The sequence below is a fragment of the Dendrobates tinctorius genome, unplaced genomic scaffold (genome assembly GCF_039654945.1).
Source record: "Dendrobates tinctorius isolate UK_male_01 unplaced genomic scaffold, ASM3965494v1 ptg000026l, whole genome shotgun sequence".
NCBI lineage: Eukaryota > Metazoa > Chordata > Amphibia > Anura > Dendrobatidae > Dendrobates > Dendrobates tinctorius.
Genome location: NW_027361694.1, coordinates 3,603,779 through 3,623,759, shown reverse-complemented (window position 1 = coordinate 3,623,759; position 19,981 = coordinate 3,603,779). Strand labels below are relative to the sequence as shown.

Sequence of the window (19,981 nt, the reverse complement as noted above, 5' to 3'; positions counted from 1 at the left end):
CCGATATAAAACTTGCTTCAAGTAGGCCTCAGCCTGCTCCATGATTGATCCTCGGCTTCAACACAGCCAGTTGTTGCTCAGAAGTGCCATCTGCACAGAGAAAAACACATGCTCCAGTGTTAGTGGGGTTCAGTAACGCCAGCTGCTCCCCTGCTGTGTGGACGACAAAGTCTCCTGCTGCCTCCAAAATCACACTACATCTTATTTACTACTTGCTCCAAGTAGGCCTCAGCCTGCTGCATGATTGACCCTGGGCTCCAACATCGCCAGTTGCTGCTCAGAAGTGTCTTTGGCATGGGTACTTCCTCCTGCCCAGCCTGGTTCCAGCATGCCTGCTGTTTCCGGGGATTGTCAACGTCACTTTGCCACCAATACATTGTCCTGTCATGTTGCGGTGGGGTTAGCTGAGTCTATGGTGCCTGCAGTTTAGGTGCTTCCTATGTGGGCTGCGGGTTCTGGTAATAAAGGCTGGTTCCGTAGTGCCAATAGGACAAGCACCCCCTGTTGGACTGTGGGTTTCGGTAACTGCGGCCTGCTCGCGGCCTTGCAACTTTGTTTATTATGGGTACATTCTGCTACCCATCTTGGTTCCAGCAGCGTCAGCTGGTTCTCAGCAGTGCCTTTGGCCTAGGTGCCTCCTTCTCGGTATCCGAGTTCCAGCAACGTCTGCTGGTCCTTGGTAGTGCTTTGTAGCACAGGTACCTCCTGCTTAGTAACCATGTTCCAGCACCGTCAGCTGGTCCATGGTTGTGCCATTGTCTCTTGTTCCTTCTGCTGCCCCTCCGGGTTCCAGCACCCTCAGCTGGTCCTCACTAGTTCCATTTGCTCTTGCAGCTTCTGCTACCCATCCAGGTTCCAGCACCTTCAGCTGGTTCTCGGCAGTGCCTTTGGCCTAGGTGCCTCCTTCTCGGTATCCGAGTTCCAGCAATGTCTGCTGGTCCTCGGTAGTGCTTTGTAGCACAGGTACCTCCTGCTTAGTAACCATGTTCCAGCACCGTCAGCTGTCCACGGTTGTACCATTGGCTCTTGTTCCTTCTGCTGCCCCTCTGGGTTCCAGCACCGTCAGCTGGTACTCGCTAGTTCCATTTGCTCTTGCAGCTTCTGCTACCCATCCGGGTTCCAGCACCATCAGCTGGTTCTCGTCAGTGCCTTGGGCCTAGGTGCCTCCTTCTCGGTATCCAAGTTCTAGCAATGTCTGCTGGTCCTTGGTAGTGCTTTGTAGCACAGGTACCTCCTGCTTAGTAACCGTGTTCCAGCACCGTCAGATGGTCCACAGTTTTTCCATTGGCTCTTGTTCCTTATGCTGCCCCTCCGGGTTCCAACACCATCAGCTGGTACTCAGCAGTTCCTCAGCCTTCTTGTACCTTCTGCTACTTTTCCAAGTTCGAGCTTGTGGAAATGGTTTTTGGTTCTCACTCTGGATCTCCCTGACGACGACCCTGAAGACGACGACCCTGAAGACTACACCGAAGAAGACCAAAAAGATGACCCTGAAGAAGATGACCAAGAGGACAAGAACATGAAGACAACCACCAAGATGCAGAACAACAAGAGACAGAAGACCAAGAAGCTGAAAAACCAAAAGCAGAAGAACATTTAGCATAAGACTAAAAATCAGAGCAAATTATATTATCTAAATAATAAGCAGAAGAAGACTAAGCAGTGTATGGGGGTGAGTCCGTTCCTCCTCGTGGTGCCCCTGGAAAATGCCTGCTGCAGGCCAAACTGAACGCGGACAAATCCTGTTGTAAATCTTTTGTGACAGGCAGAACGGAAGGTGTAATGTTCAAACTTTTATAGATAACAACTACAGGAATGCCTGTCACAAATAAGAATATGATGAAGAAGAAGAATAGGAAGAAGATGAAGAAGTAGAATATGAAGAAGAATAATAGTTGAATAAGAAGAATATGAAGAATGTAAAAAAAAGGATAATAGGAAGAAGGCGAAGAAGAAGAAGATGAATAAGGTGAAGAAGAAGTTGATGAAAAAGATGCTGCTGCTGAGGATGATGAAGGAGAAAGTGTGGGAGAAGTAGAACAGAAGGTGAAGAGCAGGAAGTAGTGAAACATACATATCTGACAAAATATAAAAGAGGTTAACATAGTCAATATCTTTGTAACTCCGAACGTCCTTAAAAAAAAAATTTAATTCCTGCTATTCCATTTGATTGGGCTAAACCTCTATGGCTTTAATGTCTCCTACACCTCCCACAATACATTCTACATTATTATTAGTTGTTTTTCTTCATGTAGAATTAACCTACAAGGAAAGAAAGGGTTGTTTTTAATTCCGATATTTCTGTTCTATTGACTTGAATAGGACTTCCGGGACTTTTTTGATATCGGCCGATACAATCCGATCCGTGGTATTGCTCAACACGAATGCCCAGTCATCCTGCCTGGCAGAGACAAAATGCCGCAGGTACGTGACCAAGGTTTGGTTGGCTCTCTCAACCATGCCGTTCGTCTCGAGATGGTATGCGGAGGACAGGTTTAGCTCGATGCTGAGTAGACTGCAGAGCTCCCTCCAAAACTGAGACGCGAACTGGGGACCTCGATCACTAACGATTTTGTCCGGCTTGCCATATAAACGGAATACGTGCTTTACGAACAGAGTGGCAAGACCACGAGCGGAAGGCAACCGTGCTAGTGACACCAGATGCACCATTTTGGAAAAATGGTCGGTGACCACCCAGATGACCGTACTGCTGCCAGACTTGGGCAGGCCAACCACGAAGTCCATGCCAACCATCTCCCAAGGTCTATCCGCCACTGGCAGAGGATACAAAAGCCCCACCAGCCTCTGTCTAGAGGGTCTGTTCCGTGCACACGAGACGCATGCTTGTACGTATTCATTAACATCTCGAGCCTTATGCGGCCACCAATATGACCTTGCCAGGAGTTCAGTGGTCCGCTTATTGCCAAAGTGACCACCTACCCTGGAGGCATGTGCCCAAGTGAGAACCTCCGGCCGTAGCTGGGGAGGCACCAAGGTCTTGCCCGGTGGCACTGACTCGAGAGCAACTGGAGCCACGGTCGTAAAACTCTCCGGCAGGAGAATTAGCCGAGTCTCAGCCTCTCCTTCTTCCGCAGAAGCCACCGAGCGTGAGAGAGCATCCGCACGGACGTTCTTTTCCCCTGAGAGATAATGCAGGGTAAAGCGGAAGCGGGAAAAGAAGAGCGACCACCTAGCCTGACGAGCGTTCAAGCGCTGGGCCGTCTGTAAATAGACCAGATTTTTATGGTCCGTATATACCTGGAAGGGAGATGTCTCCACTGGGAAAAGGCCAACTTCATGGCTAGCAACTCCCTGTCACCGATGGAGTAATTCTTCTCCGCCGGTGAGAAGGTCTTTGAGAAGAAGAAGCAGGGATGCTTCTGACCTTGAGCATCCTTCTGGAAAAGGACTGCTCCTGCACCGACGGAAGAGGCATCAACCTCCAGAATAAATGGCTTATCTACATCGGGACAATGTAAGATGGGAGCGCCAGCAAAATGAGATTTTATAGACGTGAAGGCCTTGGAGACCTGTTCAGATGAAGCATTGGGGTTAGCTCCTTTTTTAGTGAGAGCAACCAAAGGAGCCACCAGTGTGGAAAAGTGTGGTATAAACTGGCAGCAATAATTCATGAACCCTAAAAAGGGCTGCACTGCTTTGAGTGGGGTTCCTGCCAATCCATCACCGCCTGCAGTTTGGCAGGATCCATAGCCAACCCCTGGGCCGAGATGATATAGCCAAGGAACGGCAAGGACTCCTGCTCAAACTGGCACTTCTCCAGCTTGGCAAAGAGACAGCTCGCCAGCAGACGGTCGAAGACCCTGCAGACGTCTCTCCGTGGGTGGTCAAATCTGGCGAGTAGATGAGTATGTCATCCAGATAGACCACCACCGAGGTAGAGAGCATGTCGCGGAAGACGTCGTTAACAAAATCCTGGAAGACAGCAGGCGCATTACAAAGGCCAAAGGGCATGACCAGGTGTTCGTAATGGCCATCCCTAGTATTAAAAGCTGTCTTCCACTCATCTCCTTCGCGAATGCGGATCAGGTTGTACGCCCCCCGTAGATCCAATTTTATAAAGATCCGGGCCCCTTGCAACCTGTCAAATAACTCAGAGATCAATGGGAGAGGGTATTTGTTTTTGACCGTGATAGCGTTGAGACCTCTGTAGTCAATGCAGGGACGTAACTCTCTGTTCTTCTTCTGTATGAAGAAGAACCCTGCACCAGCCGGCGACACCAATTTTCTGATAAAACCTCTAGCCAGGTTCTCCCGGATATATTGAGGCATAGCCTCTCTCTCAGGGAGTGATAGCGGATATACACAGCCTCTAGGAGGTTCTGTGCCTGGCAAGAGATCTATCGGGCAATCATAAGGACGGTGTGGCGGGAGCGTCTCCGCAGACTTCTTAGAGAAGACGTCCGCGTACTGGTGGTAGGGCTTCGGAAGCGCGGAAAGATCCGCAGGCACTTCAGTGGAAGCTACCTGAACACTGCCCCCCAGGCACCTTCCCTCACAGTCCTTGCTCCCACCCAGTATACTCCCCGAAGCCCAATCAATATGAGGGGAGTGGCAACAGAGCCAGGGAACCCCGAAAAGCACCTGGTCGATGCCATCAGGCAAAATGAGCAGGGACAGGACCTCACGATGAGAGGGTGAGATAGAGAGCCCGAGTGGAGCTGCCTGGTGGGTCACCTGAGATGGTAAAGGTGCACCGTTAACCACCCTAATGGTCAGAGGTTGGGGCAGTAACACCAGTGGAATAGCATGTTTCTGGGCGAAGGTCGAGGACATAAAGTTCCCTTCGGCCCCGGAATCCACGGTAACCTCTGCCTCCCAGGTGGACGCCCTACTATCTAAAGTGCCCCGGAATACCAGTTTAGGGGAAAAGGGTTGCATATTGGACTGACCACCACCTACGGCCACTGGACGTGGTCATTTTTTTGAGCGCTGTGGACACGTGCTAGCCGAATGACCAAACTTGTCGCCATTGATAGCAATGTACGGAGCTTCGCATCGGACGTGGCTTGGGGCCGGTGCGAGACACCTCCATAGGTTCGGAGGATGAGAGCTCCTGTGTGGGATCTCTTAGCGGCTCGGTGAAGGTGGGAGCTGTTATGAATGAGTCACCGGAGGAGGAAAAAACAAAAACACAAGCTAAGTCCAGAAAACCGGAGAGGTTTGTAGCTAGCGGATTGCAGACCCCTGATCCTATTCACCACAACTAACAGTAGCCATGGGGGGTTCCTACGGTGCCCTAGACCCCTCGTCACAGCCGGAGAGATAAATAAGCCTAAAGAAAGAAAGGGGAAATCTAAACTGCCCCAGAGCAGACCCCAAAGCAATAGACAGCCCCCAACATGTATTGTCGGTGAAAAACAGATGAAAACACAAACACAGACAGAAAGACAGGCTGAGCAAATGATGGGGCCCAACTAACTAGATAGGAAAGGACAGAAAAGATGCTGGCTGCAATCACGCAAAAAACCCTGCCAAAAATAATGTCCAACACGTCTGATAGAAAAGGCCCTGAAGTCACTAGACTTCAAAATCACTATATCAGCACTCAGGTATATTCTGAAGACAGAGCAAAGAGATCAACTGATCAGAGACAAAAATGGAGTTCGGACCGTCCCAACCAGGGCAGGCTGAACACAAACACTAAGTAAACAGACAAAATCTCATGGAAAAATAGCAGAGAAAAAACTTAGCTTTTAGTAGACAGGAACTAAGCTGGATGCCAGAGCTCAGAGCAGAAAGGATCACCAGCAACCCAGCAGGGCGTCGGCTGCCTTAAATCCACTCAGAAATTCCGGATGTCCAATCACACTCCACCTGTTCAGATGACAGGTTCTTCCCATCCAGATCAATTTCACTACCTCCTTTCACGAGCAGAGGGAGTTCATCAGACATCAGAGGTGAAGGAGAAAATGAACTCATAACAGGGAGCCAAATTAACCCTAAGTCTGGATTGTGCATGTTCCAGCCCGCGCTCCGTAAACCGGAGGTCAATGCAAGTGGAGACGGCAATCAGTTCCTCCAGACTTGTGGGAACCTCTCTGGTAGCTAGAGCATCTTTGACGTTCTCAGCTAACCCACTCCAACCAACTAATGCTTTGTGTGGCCACTCTAATTCGGAAGCCAATGTCCGGAACCGGATGGCATAATGGCTAACCGAGAGCGACCCCTGTGTTATGGATAATAATAGGAGTGAGGTATCGTGCGTGATCCGTGTTCCAAAAAGACCTGCTTCAGGGCCGCGAGGAACCGAGCAGCACCCTGAACCACGGGATCATCACGTTCTCACAATGGCGCAGCCCACTATAATGCCTTGCCAGACAACAGTGAGACAATAAAGCCCACCTTAGCCTACTCTGTAGGGAACCGTGCAGCCAGTAACTCAAGCTGAATAGAGCACTGGCTCACGAATCCCCTACAGGTGGCGCTGTCACCCGAAAACTTGTCGGGGAGTGGGAGGCGAGAAATTGTCGGCGTGGGCAAACATGCGGGCACACGTTAGACAGCCTCAGCGACTGTCTGAGCAGCAGCTAGCGCAGCATTCGCAGCTGAGTTGGCGCTCTCAATAGCCGCCAACCTGCTCTCCAGCTGCCAAATGTAGCGCTACAGTTGCTGCACGTCTGCCATTACCAGCCAGACCCTGGCGCTAGTGTAATGTTAGGGACGGCGGAACACACCAAATATAAATAATAGGAGGTCCGTTCGCCGCCCGGGGTCCACCGTGCGGTAGGTGACAAGACCGCTTCTGGACAATGGCAGATTTGCTAGCTGGCGAAGTGCTGCACTCGGGTTAACGTCACCCGAGGAGTGAAGGTCGACTCTGTTAAGCCACAGAGATGCCCTAATATAAATTAGGAATGAGCGCTGGGCCTGTTAATTCCACAGGACCAGCTGGCGTGTGGCGTCGCAGCCGCGAACGCCAATCAATGCTGCTACTGCAGCGAGCCGGAAACAATAGCCACTAGATGACGGCACCAGAAAGCCGAACACCGTCGGACGCTAGTGTACAGTGCGGTAAGCACAGTGGTGCTTAGCTTGCCACTAACTGGAGCTGACTATAACCAACACTCTGTCACCATTCGTATTATCAAAGGGAAGGGGGTTTCAAATAAGTCAGTCACCAGACACATGCATCCATCACCTTACACACACAGCATAATAGTCTACACTAGCGCATGGCCAAGCCGCCATGCAGGCTTTTTATAGCCATGTGCTTCTGGGACCTTCCAGTACTCTGGGAAGGACCAATCAGATCCGACACAGGACCTGAGCATGTGACCCCTGCTCTCCACTGAGAGGTCATCTTGCGGGCATGGCCAGCAGCATGGCGAGAGGACTTAGCCTCTGGAGCGGTTCCCTGCAGAGCAGGTTGCGCTACCATTGCTGCTCCAGAGGTGGCAGCAACATCCAGGCTCACAGAGCAAGTCTGGGCAGGATGCCTGGATCGCCGGGATTGCTGAGCAGGACCCTGAGTAGTCGGAGGGGAATGGGAGACCGCTGGATGTACGGCTCTGGATTCCTGTTGTGCAGTCGCAGGAATCCAACGCCTAACACCATCATTTTGGATTTCTTACACTGTTTTGTATGTACGCCATATGTGAGGGTAAACCACTGTTTGGGTGCATGGCAGAGCTCGGAAGGGAAGGAGCACCGTTTGACTTTTTCAACGCAGAATTGGCTTAAATTAAGATCAGATGCCATGTCGCTTTTGGAGAGCCCCTGATATGCCTAAACAGTGTAAACCCCCCATTCTATCTCCAATCCTAACCCTAACACACTCCTAACCCTAATCCCAACATTAACCCTAATTCCAACTCTAACCCTAACCCTAAGTTTAGCCCCAACCCTAACCCTAACTTTAGCCCCAACCCTAACCCAAACTTTAGCCCCAACCCTAACTCTTACTTTAGCCCCAACCCTAACCCTAACTTTAGCACCAATCCTAATCCTAACTTTAGCCCCAACCCTAACTTTAGCGCCAACCCTAACCCTAACTTTAGCCCTAATCCTAACCCTAACCCTAATGGGAAAATTGAAATAAATACATTTATTTATTTTATTTTTTTCCCTAACTAAGGAGATGACAAAGGGGGGTTTGGTTTACTATTTATAGTGGGTTTTTATGGCTTTTTAAAGCAGGTTTTTATGTTTGGCAGCTGCCACACACTAAAACATGCTTTTTATTGCAAAAAATAGTTTTTGCATCACCACATTTTGAGAGCTATAATTTTTCCATATTTTGGCCCACAGAGTAATGCGAGGTCTTGTTTTTTGCAGGACAAGTTGACATTTTTATTGGTACCATTTTTGGGCACATGACATTTTTTGATCGCTGAGCAATAGATATTTTAGGACCATGGCAGTGACAGGAACTAATAGTAAAATGGTAACAATATTAATACTGAAGCATTCAAATAAAATAAAAGCTGGTGATCAGTTTCTTAGACATTGTCTTAAGTAAGAAAATCCCTCTAACATCACTTCCAAAATGGACCCCCGTAAAGAAACAGATAAATGCTAATATCTCTATACCAAATGTCAGTATTAAACTTCTTTTTTTCTTTTTAAAAGAACACTATCTCACTAGTGGTAGTTGCTATCCTATAAGCAGTGGCGGACATACTGCCAGAGCAGCCTGTGCAACTTCACCGGGCAGGGGTGTACTGTCAATAGCAGCAGACCATGTAACCACTATGGGGTCACTCAGTCAAGATTAAGGACAGGAGTGAGAGGGGCCCAGTGTCATGCAGCACCGTTCAGGCCCCTCTCACTATTTTCTAAAATCATGCAAATACCGAGAGCTGGGGAGAGAGCGCTGCGCAGAATGCAGGAATTCAAAAAGGGGTCATGTCACGCAGGGAGAGAGACGCTGTCCAATGAATGCTTTCCACACCAGATTGATGAGAGCTCTCCCTAACTGATGTCTTTGTCCCCCTGCATGGCGCGTCCCAATGCTGAGTATTCACATGTAGTCTGGGTCGACAGCGGCACAGCACACAGGAAACAACTGTGGAGATAGAACAGGACTTAGGTTTTGTCTTCTGCTCTCCCCATTGTTTCATTCCCAGCAGGCTGCAGCATCTCCCAGTGAAGAGGTGGGGAAGGAGGGCTCAATGTATGGGAGAGTATGACAGCAGCAGCATGGAGCTGAAATCCTCTCTGATCTGTGTCCCCATCACCCACAGCGGGTTCTGCAGCCATCTCCAGCTGATCTCTGAACTACGTTGCCGATGTCATAGACTAGTATGTGTGTGTTTGTATATACAGTGGGGAAAAAAAGTATTTAGTCAGTCAGCAATAGTGCAAGTTCCACCACTTAAAAAGATGAGAGGCGTCTGTAATTTACATCATAGGTAGACCTCAACTATGGGAGACAAACTGAGAAAAAAAAATCCAGAAAATCACATTGTCTGTTTTTTTTTCATTTTATTTGCATATTATGGTGGAAAATAAGTATTTGGTCAGAAACAAAATTTCATCTCAATAGTTTGTGATATATCCTTTGTTGGCAATGACAGAGGTCATACGTTTTCTGTAAGTCTTCACAAGGTTGCCACACACTGTTGTTGGTATGTTGGCCCATTCCTCCATGCAGATCTCCTCTAGAGCAGTGATGTTTTTGGCTTTTCGCTTGGCAACACGGACTTTCAACTCCCTCCAAAGGTTTTCTATAGGGTTGAGATCTGGAGACTGGCTAGGCCACTCCAGGACCTTGAAAAGCTTCTTACGAAGCCACTCCATCGTTGCCCTGGCGGTATGCTTTGGATCATTGTCATGTTGAAAGACCCAGCCACGTTTCATCTTCAATGCCCTTGCTGATGGAAGGAGGTTTGCACTCAAAATCTCACGATACATGGCCCCATTCATTCTTTCATGTACCCGGATCAGTCATCCTGGCCCCTTTGCAGAGAAACAGCCCCAAAGCATGATGTTTCCACCACCATGCTTTACAGTAGGTATGGTGTTTGATGGATGCAACTCAGTATTATTTTTCCTCCAAACACGACAAGTTGTGTTTCTACCAAACAGTTCCAGTTTGGTTTCATCAGACCATAGGACATTCTCCCAAAACTCCTCTGGATCATCCAAATGCTCTCTAGCAAACTTCAGACGGGCCCGGACATGTACAGGCTTAAGCAGTGGGACACGTCTGGCACTGCAGGATCTGAGTCCATGGTGGCGTAGTGTGTTACTTATGGTAGGCCTTGTTACATTGTTCCCAGCTCTCTGCAGTTCATTCACTAGGTCCCCCCGCGTGGTTCTGGGATTTTTGCTCACCGTTCTTGTTATCATTCTGACCCCACGGGGTGGGATTTTGCGTGGAGCACCAGATCGAGGGAGATTATCAGTGGTCTTGTATGTCTTCCATTTTCTAATTATTGCTCCCACAGTTGATTTCTTCACTCCAAGCTGGTTGGCTATTGCAGATTCAGTCTTCCCAGCCTGGTGCAGGGCTACAATTTTGTTTCTGGTGTCCTTTGACAGCTCTTTGGTCTTCCACCATAGTGGAGTTTGGAGTCAGACTGTTTGAGGGTGTGCACAGGTGTCTTTTTATACTGATAACAAGTTTAAACAGGTGCCATTACTACAGGTAATGAGTGGAGGAAAGAGGAGACTCTTAAAGAAGAAGTTACAGGTCTGTGAGAGCCAGAAATCTTGATTGCTTGTTTCTGACCAAATACTTATTTTCCACCATAATATGCAAATAAAATGAAAAAAAAACAGACAATGTGATTTTCTGGATTTTTTTTTCTCAGTTTGTCTCCCATAGTTGAGGTCTACCTATGATGTAAATTACAGACGCCTCTCATCTTTTTAAGTGGTGGAACTTGCACTATTGCTGACTGACTAAATACTTTTTTTCCCCACTGTATGTGTGTGTGTATATATGTATGGTATAGGTGTGCATGTATGTACCGTATATGTGGAATATCTGGAATGTAATCAAGAGGATGATGGATAGTCACAAGCCATCAAACAAAGAAGAATTGCTTAAATTTTTGAGACAGAAGTAGTGTGAAAGACTGGTGGAAAGCATGCCAAGACGCATGAAAGCTGTTTTTAAAAATCATGGTAATTCCATAAAATATTGATTTCACAACTCTTTCTGAGTTTAAACATTAGTATTGTTGTTTCTAGTTGATTATGAACTTGTTTTCTTTGCATTATTTGACATCTGAAAGCACTGGGGTTTTTTTTAATTTTGATAATTTTATGTCAGAAAAAAATAAAAAATGTATCACTTGGAAATTCAAAGACATGTTGTCAGAAGTTTATAGACTAAAAGAACAATTTACATTTTACTCAAAAATATACCTATAAAGAGAAAAATCAGACAAACTGAACATGTGAAAGTGGTCTCTTAATTTTTGCCAGAGCTGTTTGTGTATATCTATGTATGTATCTAAAGCAAATATGAGTGTATATACGATATATGTACATATGGTATATGTATATGTACGGTATATGTGTGTGTGTGTGTATGTGTGATGAGACTGCAGGCACGTAAGATGCAGTAACAGACCGTACACAGACCAAGGGTGATATGGGTTTATTTTACAACAGAAAACTCCACGCAGGGAGAAAACGGAGGGATATTATTCTCTAATACAGCGAATCACTATTGGGGATAACATAAGACATAACAATAAGTAAGACAGACATTACAATTAAATACTACCCTCAGGTGTCAGTCACGGTTAAACTCCTGACCGTGACTGGAGCCGCTTAGGATGCATCGCAGTGGAGGTCTGACACAGTCCTGAGAAAGCTGGTATAATATATCCTGATGATGGCGGTGTCCTCTCATGGTCCTGACGATGAGGGCGAGTCCTCGGGATCCTGATACATGTCTTGGGTCCAGAAGAAGGAGAAATGAGGAGGGAAACGTCTTTTACCTCAGCGGTGAGTGTCCCAACACTATGGAGACTTGCAGCACTGCTCAAATACAGTTTACAACGGGCAGCCTGGTTCGCTGTGTTGTCTCGACCCATGCCTAATTCCAGTTCACAGACCTTGTCTCTCACGGTCAGTGCTGTCGGCGGGGGCGGCTGTGGCAGAGTTGTCAGCTGTGTCAGTGGTCTCAGCGAGGGCAGCGGTTTCTCAGGGGTACTCAGTCAGTAGTCTCCTGTCAAAGCGCTATGCTGTCCCAAGCTCTCCTCTACTCTGCCCAGTCGCCTCTCAGCTTATTTTACCTCACAGGTCTCTCATGCGTTCAATGTTCCTGCCCAAACTGTTTGAAACCGTCACTCAGCTTGGCCACACCCCCTTCACTCGAGTACAGGGAGTGGTCTCACGCTTTAAGCGTTTCCCCTTGTGACTTAGGTGACAGCCCCAACGGTTCCAGACCCATCACGGAGAAGACATGCCTAACTAGTTCCTTTCCCTTACATTTGTAAGTGTGTATTTACAGTTTTATGGCATATGTGTGATCCGTTGGAAAGTGGATAACTTGCTGATCACTGTGACCACCCAGAGATTCTGAGAACAGGGGTCTGCAGTCTTGCCCTGGATGGAACAGAGTTGTGCATGCTCAGCCTCTGCTCTATTCATTATCTATAGAGCTGCTGAGTAATGCACTCGGCTATTTCCTTCAGTTTCATAGACAATGAATATAGTAAGATACCAGATGTTATATATACCAGACATGTAATATAATATATACTTGGTTGGGCTCTCATAAACACAAGGATGCACTTTGTACACTTGCAGTCACTTACCCACTAGAGTGTCAGCCACGTCTTACAGTTCTATATTCACTGACACAGCTGACATGCTAATAGGTACATGACTGAAAGTATGACTGCACTGGAACAAGCAGAACTAATTCCTAATGGATATATATATATACTAGCTGAAGTGCCCGGCGCTGCCTGGGCATAGTAACTAACTGTGGTTAGTTATAACAAATTATAATTATCCTCCATCCCATAGTCCCGTGCCCATATACCCATCATACATAGCTACGATCCCATAGACCTGTGCCCATATACCCATCATACATATCCTCCATCCCATAGTCCAGTGCCCATATACCCATCACGCATCCTCCATCCTATAGGCCCATGCCCATATACCCATCATACATATCCTCCATCCCATAGTTCCATGCCCATATACCCATCATACATATCCTCCATCCCATAGTCCCGTGCCCATATACCCATCATACATATCCGTCATTCCATAGTCGAGTGCACATATACCCATCACACGTCCTTCATCTCATAATCCCATGCCCATATACCCATCATACATATCCTCCATCCCATAGTCCTGTGCCCATATACCCATCATCCATATCCGCCATCCCATAGTCCTGTGTCCATATACCCGTCATACATATCCTCCATCCCATAGTTGAGTGCCCATATACCCATCACACGTCCTTCATCTCAAAGTCCCATGCCCATGTACCCATCATACATATCCTCCATCCCATAGTCCCATGCCCATATACCCATCATACATATCCTCCATCCCATAGTCCCGTGCCCATATACCCTTCATACATATCCTCCATCCCATACTCCCATGCCCATATACCCGTCATACATATCCTCCATCCCATAGTCCCGTGCCCATATACCCATCATGCATATCCGCCATCCCATAGTCCCGTGCCCATATACCCATCACACATCCTTTATCTCATAGTCCCATGCCCATATACCCATCATAAATATCCTCCATCCCATAGTCCCGTGACCATATACCCATCATACATATCTGCCATCCCATAGTCCAGTGCCCATATACCAATCACACATCCTTGATCCCATAGTCAACCATTATGACATCATAATGAGCGGCGGCAGGGCTTGCAACCTATGATGACATCAGCGTCGCCATGGCAACCATTGTGACATCTTAATGAGGGGCGGGTCTTGATGCGCACACACTGCTTCCCCATTATGCAAATAGGGGCATTATGACATCATAATGAGGGGCAGGGCTTGATGCTCACACACTTTTTCCCCCAGTATGTAGATAGGGGCAAAATTATTTGGTGAATTGGAACGCGCGGGGTTAAAATTTCGCCTCACACCATAGCTTAGGACGCTCTTTGGGTCCAGACGTGTGACTGGGCCAAATTTTGCGGCTGTAGCTGCGACGGTGTGGATGCCTATCTCGGACATAAACACATACACACATACATACATACATACATACATACACACATACACACATACATACCCACATACATACATACATACATACACACTTTGAGCTTTATATATTAGATATCCATCGCAGAGAAAAATTATAAGTATACATATAGAGTTATGTGGAGGTCCAAATAGATCTTTTGCTATGGGGCCCTGTATTGCTATGTACGCCCCTGCTTGTAGGGCAGTAATAATGAAGGAAATCTGGTCTCTTGATCGTAGCCTGAGGCTCCGAGTGTCCCATTGCCATATTGCCCTCATCATATGTATCGTAATGGGGAGAGAGAGGGGTCCAAACACATTTCTTTCAGGGTCCCCAAGGTGTCAGTGTCCGCCCCCGCCTTTAAGTAACAACCTCCTGTGGGTGACACTAGCTGGTTTTTATTTTATTCTCATTTGCAGATGTTTTCCCCATGACCATTGTCAATAAGACTCCATATACAGCCAGCCTCCTTGGGAGAGCCCGACTCCCATTTCTCCAAAGCAATCTCTCTTTGCTATTAGAACGTCTGATTTACTAACATATTATAATTTTTATGTATTAGGCCGGTTTCACATTAGCGCTTTTTCAGCGCACGCACGGCCGGGGGTAGCTCCGCCCCCGAGCCGGCTCTCTGCCCGGCGTGCCCGCCCCTTGCTTGTAGCGCCGCCTACTAGCGGACAGCGGCGCCTGCGATCGGCGCACCCTATCTTTAGCATAGGGTGCGCAGATCGTGCGCAGGCCGTGCGCTAGTTGCGCTTTGACCTGCGCTGCGCACTTTTGACGGTGCGCCGTGCGCGCCAAAATCAAACTTTTCGGATTTTGGCGCACACGGCGCACCGTCAAAAGTGCGCAGCGCAGGTCAAAGCGCAACTAGCGCACGGCCTGCGCACGATCTGCGCACCCTATGCTAAAGATAGGGTGCGCCGATCGCAGGCGCCGCTGTCCGCTAGTAGGCGGCGCTACAAGCAAGGGGCGGGCACGCCGGGCAGAGAGCCGGCTCGGGGGCGGAGCTACCCCCGGCCGTGCGTGCGCTGAAAAAGCGCTAATGTGAAACCGGCCTTAGGTGTATCGATCAATGCTTTTTTTTGCACTTGGGCTATGTTCCCACTATGAGCTTTTGGTGAGTTTTTGATGTTGCAGAATTTCGGCACCATTTTTGCACCTGTTATTTAAATTAGGTTGCTAGCGTTTTTTCATTGCATCTTTGTGTGCATTTTTTACATGCGTTTTTTATTGCGCTGACATTTTGTGTCTCTTTTTAGTATGTCATGCTTTACATAAAGCTACTTTGTTTTTGATACTTTCTGGTGTTTGGCTTTGACAAAACTTTATTGATATACTTAGGTGCAGTGTTTTTGATGCGTTTCCACATGTGTGTTTTTTATCTGCAGATTTTCCACATCTAATGCAAGTCTATGAGGAAGATCCGCAAAGAAAGATCACGGTACCCAGAAGAGAAATTGACATGTTGTGCACTTGAAACACGACTCACAGGTCAGTTTCCATTGTATAAAATAAAGGCACAGAGGGCAGGAAATTTCTTTACATCCCATCCAATTTGTTGGAACTGTAATATGTAGCAAAAATATGCAGCATCAAAAACTCATCCAAACCTCGTCATGGGCACACAGCCTTGATCTATTGGGACTACACTAAACGATGCACCAGCGATCCCGACAACGATACAACCTGGTCAGGATCGCTGGTGCGTCGCTACATGATCGCTGGTGAGCTCTCAAACAGGCAGACTCACCAGCGATCAGGACCAGCGAGGATGCTTGTATCCAAGGTAAATAGCAGGTAACTAAGCGCGCGCATGGCTTAGTTACCCGCTGTGTACCCTGGATACCAGCATGCCTATGCTGGGAGCTGGTATCCAGGGTAAACAGAGGGTAACTTAGCACGTGCAGCACTTAGTTACCCGCTATTTACCTTGGATACCAGCTCCCAGCATCAGCTTACAGCGCTGGGAGCTCACTGATCATTGGTCTCCTGCTGCCACACGCAGAGATGTGTGTTGGACAGCGGGAGACTAACGATGAAAAAATGGCCCAGGTCATTCCTGCACGATCAGTGATACCCGGTGGGGGGGCGGTCTCTGATGCGTGCCACACACTGAGAGATCGCTGGCGAGATCGCTAATGCGTCACAAAATCGGTGACCCATCAGCGATCTCGCTTAGTGTGAAGTACCCCTAAGTTTTGGTCAGCCTTTCCATGATGCTATATATTGCCTATTAGATAGCAGATCTTTAAAGGAATTAAAACAAAGCTGTTAACCTACATTCAAAAACAAGTTTACCCACTATGTTGGCACAGATCAAATATGTGGACACACCTAAATTTGATAAGAATGTGATGTTACTGAACGCTCTAAAACATATTGCATACTATGTGAAAGTGTACAGTACAGTTTTATTGTAGACACTGTTAAATGGAAGTGTTCCTATGTGCCCCATCAGCTGCACGGATTATCTTATGTCTAGCTTTGCAGAATTATTATCAATACTGAGGGACAATTTAGCTATTTTGAATAACTTGGTTGCAATTTTTTTCCATATTTTATTTGTTCTGTCTGTGAAATCTTATCAGTTGAATTGTCAGCAACATTTACTGAATACATTATTGTTGAAATAGGACACAAGTGGGCCATGGAAAGTCTCCTGTGTGCATGCATCAAATTATGAATAATTCAAGAAAGACCAAACAAATACAGTTTTAAAAGCATTTTTCCTGACCTTCACATAGCGCACAAAGTATAAAATACTAGTAATAATATTAAAAAATAATATAAATACTACAATTTTTTAGTAGTACCTAGAAATGGTATTGATCTAATTATAATTTTACTGCTATATACTGATCTATCTATCCCATATCTACCTATCTGTCTATCTATCTATCTATCCCATATCTATCTATCTATCCCATATCTACCTATCTGTCTATCTATCTATCTATCTATCTATCTATCCCATATCTATCTATCTATCTATCCCATATCTACCTATCTGTCTATCTATCTATCCCATATCTATCTATTTATCTATCTATCTATCTATCTATCTATCCATCTATCCCATATCTATCTGTCTATCTATCTATCCCATATCTATCTATCTATCTATCCATCTATCCCATATCTAACTATCTGTCTATCTATCCCATATCTATCTATCTATCTATCTATCCATCTATCCCATATCTAACTATCTGTCTATCTATCTATCCATCTATCCCATATCTATCTATCTATCCATCTATCCCATATCTATCTGTCTATCTATCTATCCCATATCTATCTATCTATCTATATATCTATCTGTCTATCTATCTATCTATCCCATATCTATCTATCTGTCTATCTATATATCTATTTATCTATCTTTTGTAAACATGTTGGCGACCATGAACAAGCTCAGACAGTGGAGAATCTTTTGTAAGAGCTAAAATTAGTCATTATTACAGAATATATCCTAGCTTAAAATAATGTAAAAACTGCACGGTAATCAAACTATATTACTAAAAATTTACTTTAGTTTATTAACCACTAGTATAGGTATATCACGCCAATGACCCAAATCAATAATTTTTTTATTGACAATGATAGCTGCACTAACATATTCTGCAAAGCAATATATTGTATGTTAGATCATAGCATATAAATCTATATAACTTTACAAGACATGGTGAACTTCTTCTCATATTAGCTAATTGACCTACATAAACCATTGTATTTATATTCTTTCATTAAAGGGAACCTGTCACCTCATTTTTCGCATATAAGCTTTGGCCACTGCCTTTCGGGGCTTATCTGCATTCTGTAATGCTGTAGATAAGCCCCTGATGTAACCTGAAAGATAAGAAAAACAAGTTAGATTATACTCACCCAGGGGAGGTCCGTTCAGATGGGTGTTGCGGGTCCAGTGCCTCCCATCTTCATGCGATGACGTCCTCTTCCTTGCTTCCTGGCGTGGCTACTGCGCAGGTGTACTGATTTGCCCTGTTGAGGGCACTGTAAAGTACTGAAGTGCGCAGTGCCGGGCCTCTCTGACCTTTCTCGGCATCTGCACACTGCAGTACTTTGCTCTGCCCTCAACAGTGCAGAGAATTACGCCTGCGCAGGAGCGCAACAGAAGCAAAGAAGAGGATGTCATTGCATTAAGATGCACCAGACCCGGATATGTGACACCCATCAGACCGGACCACCCCTGGGTGTGTATAATCTAACTTGCTTTTCTTATCTTTCAGGTTACATCGGTGGCTTATCTACAGCATTACAGAAAGCTAAAGATAAGCCCCTAATGGCAGAAGCCGCAGCTTATATGCGAAAAATGAGGTGACAGGTTTCCTTTAAACTGTCATATCTCTTAATGAACCTTGAACATAAATTCCCAAGAAAGGATTAAATTGTCTATTGGAAGATGCCAGGTATTATGATGTGTATTCAGAAACCAAAATATTTGACATCATTTTAAGAAATGATCTGAAGCTTCTGTGTTCTCTACAAAGTGCTACATTTTGGTATAAATAGCAGAAGGTATCAGTCTTGCCAGACTGGTTTCTCAAGTTTGGACACATACTTTAGTTATTGATTACCAAGTATATAGTCAACCTTTGCAAACTAATTAAATAGTTCAATCAAATGATCTTAGTTCCCATCTGCTCAGAGCTAAAATGACAATTGTAAAGTCTCAGCCTCCTGCATAATGTATATAATGGAACCTTTATCACTTGAACTACCGCATGTTTCATAATACCTATAACTACCATTAGGGGTCATTTTGACCCCAATTCAAAAGTACTGACTCTGGAGTAAAAATAACTTTTTTGTTGCCAACAAATTAAAGAACATTTATTTTAACTTAGTAGGAACAGTGTTAAGATCAAGTACAGCACGCATTTTCCTTTTACATGGTCATAGCATGTGGTGTCCAACAGTTAACTCAAACAGTACTTTCTTCCACATTCCCAGTGCACTTTCCACAAACTGGTTTGTTACGGCTTGTGCAAGTTTTAGTTGTTTTGTTTTCGTTGCATCTTCCAACTCCACATTTTCGACGCTTGCGGATTTCTTGTCCTTTTGTTTGTGGTTCAGACATTGCGGAAGATGGGCCACTTCTTCTGACTCATTTTCAGATAAATTCTGAAGACCTTTCAAAATTTCATCACTTGTCAGACACCTCTGCTTACTCATGCTTCAAATATACGTCGCAAAAAGTGACTTGTAAGATCACAGAAATAATAAAACGACACTGTACAAACATGCAGAGTTGTAGCTTCAACTGTAATGCTTGCTACTGAAATGCAGACAGATATCGCTACAAGAGACATGGATCAAACATGTTCAGACAAGATGAGACAAAACAAAATGCTGAATCATCCCTGATATGCAAAGATACAATTACACTCTACAACTAGGGAGAAGCACGGTGATTTTCTGTACTCTGTAATATTAGGTGACTTGCCTACTACTACTTTTATGTATGGGGTCAAATTGACCCCTTCAGTACTTATAGGTATGAATTGTAAAATCCGGGCCCATGAAAAAGTTACAATTCATTTTTGTCCTAAAATATACACTACCATGAATAAATAAAAGTCACAAAAATTCAGAACTCATTTGTTAAAATGTTAGAAATTATAGGAAAAAGAAATAGCAGTAGTTCTAGTGTTATAAGAATACCACATTATAAGACTTATTCAAACTGGAGTAGCACACGCAAGTCTTAATGAACAAGTCATGGGAATATGATACACCACTTAATGAATTAGTTGCATCTCTTAACTGTTGTGCCACTACCACAAATATA

At 45.5% G+C, this 19,981-nt stretch overlaps 1 long non-coding RNA gene across 1 annotated transcript in view; it reads left to right on the top strand.

Annotated features, from left to right (window-relative positions):
- LOC141084641 (uncharacterized) overlaps nucleotides 1–19,981 on the top strand; it is a 109,182-nt gene that overhangs the window by 64,531 nt on the left and 24,670 nt on the right. Inside the window, exon 3 of the long non-coding RNA XR_012231067.1 lies at nucleotides 15,561–15,663. This is a non-coding gene — a long non-coding RNA (uncharacterized lncRNA). The remainder of the gene's footprint in view (nucleotides 1–15,560; nucleotides 15,664–19,981) is intronic.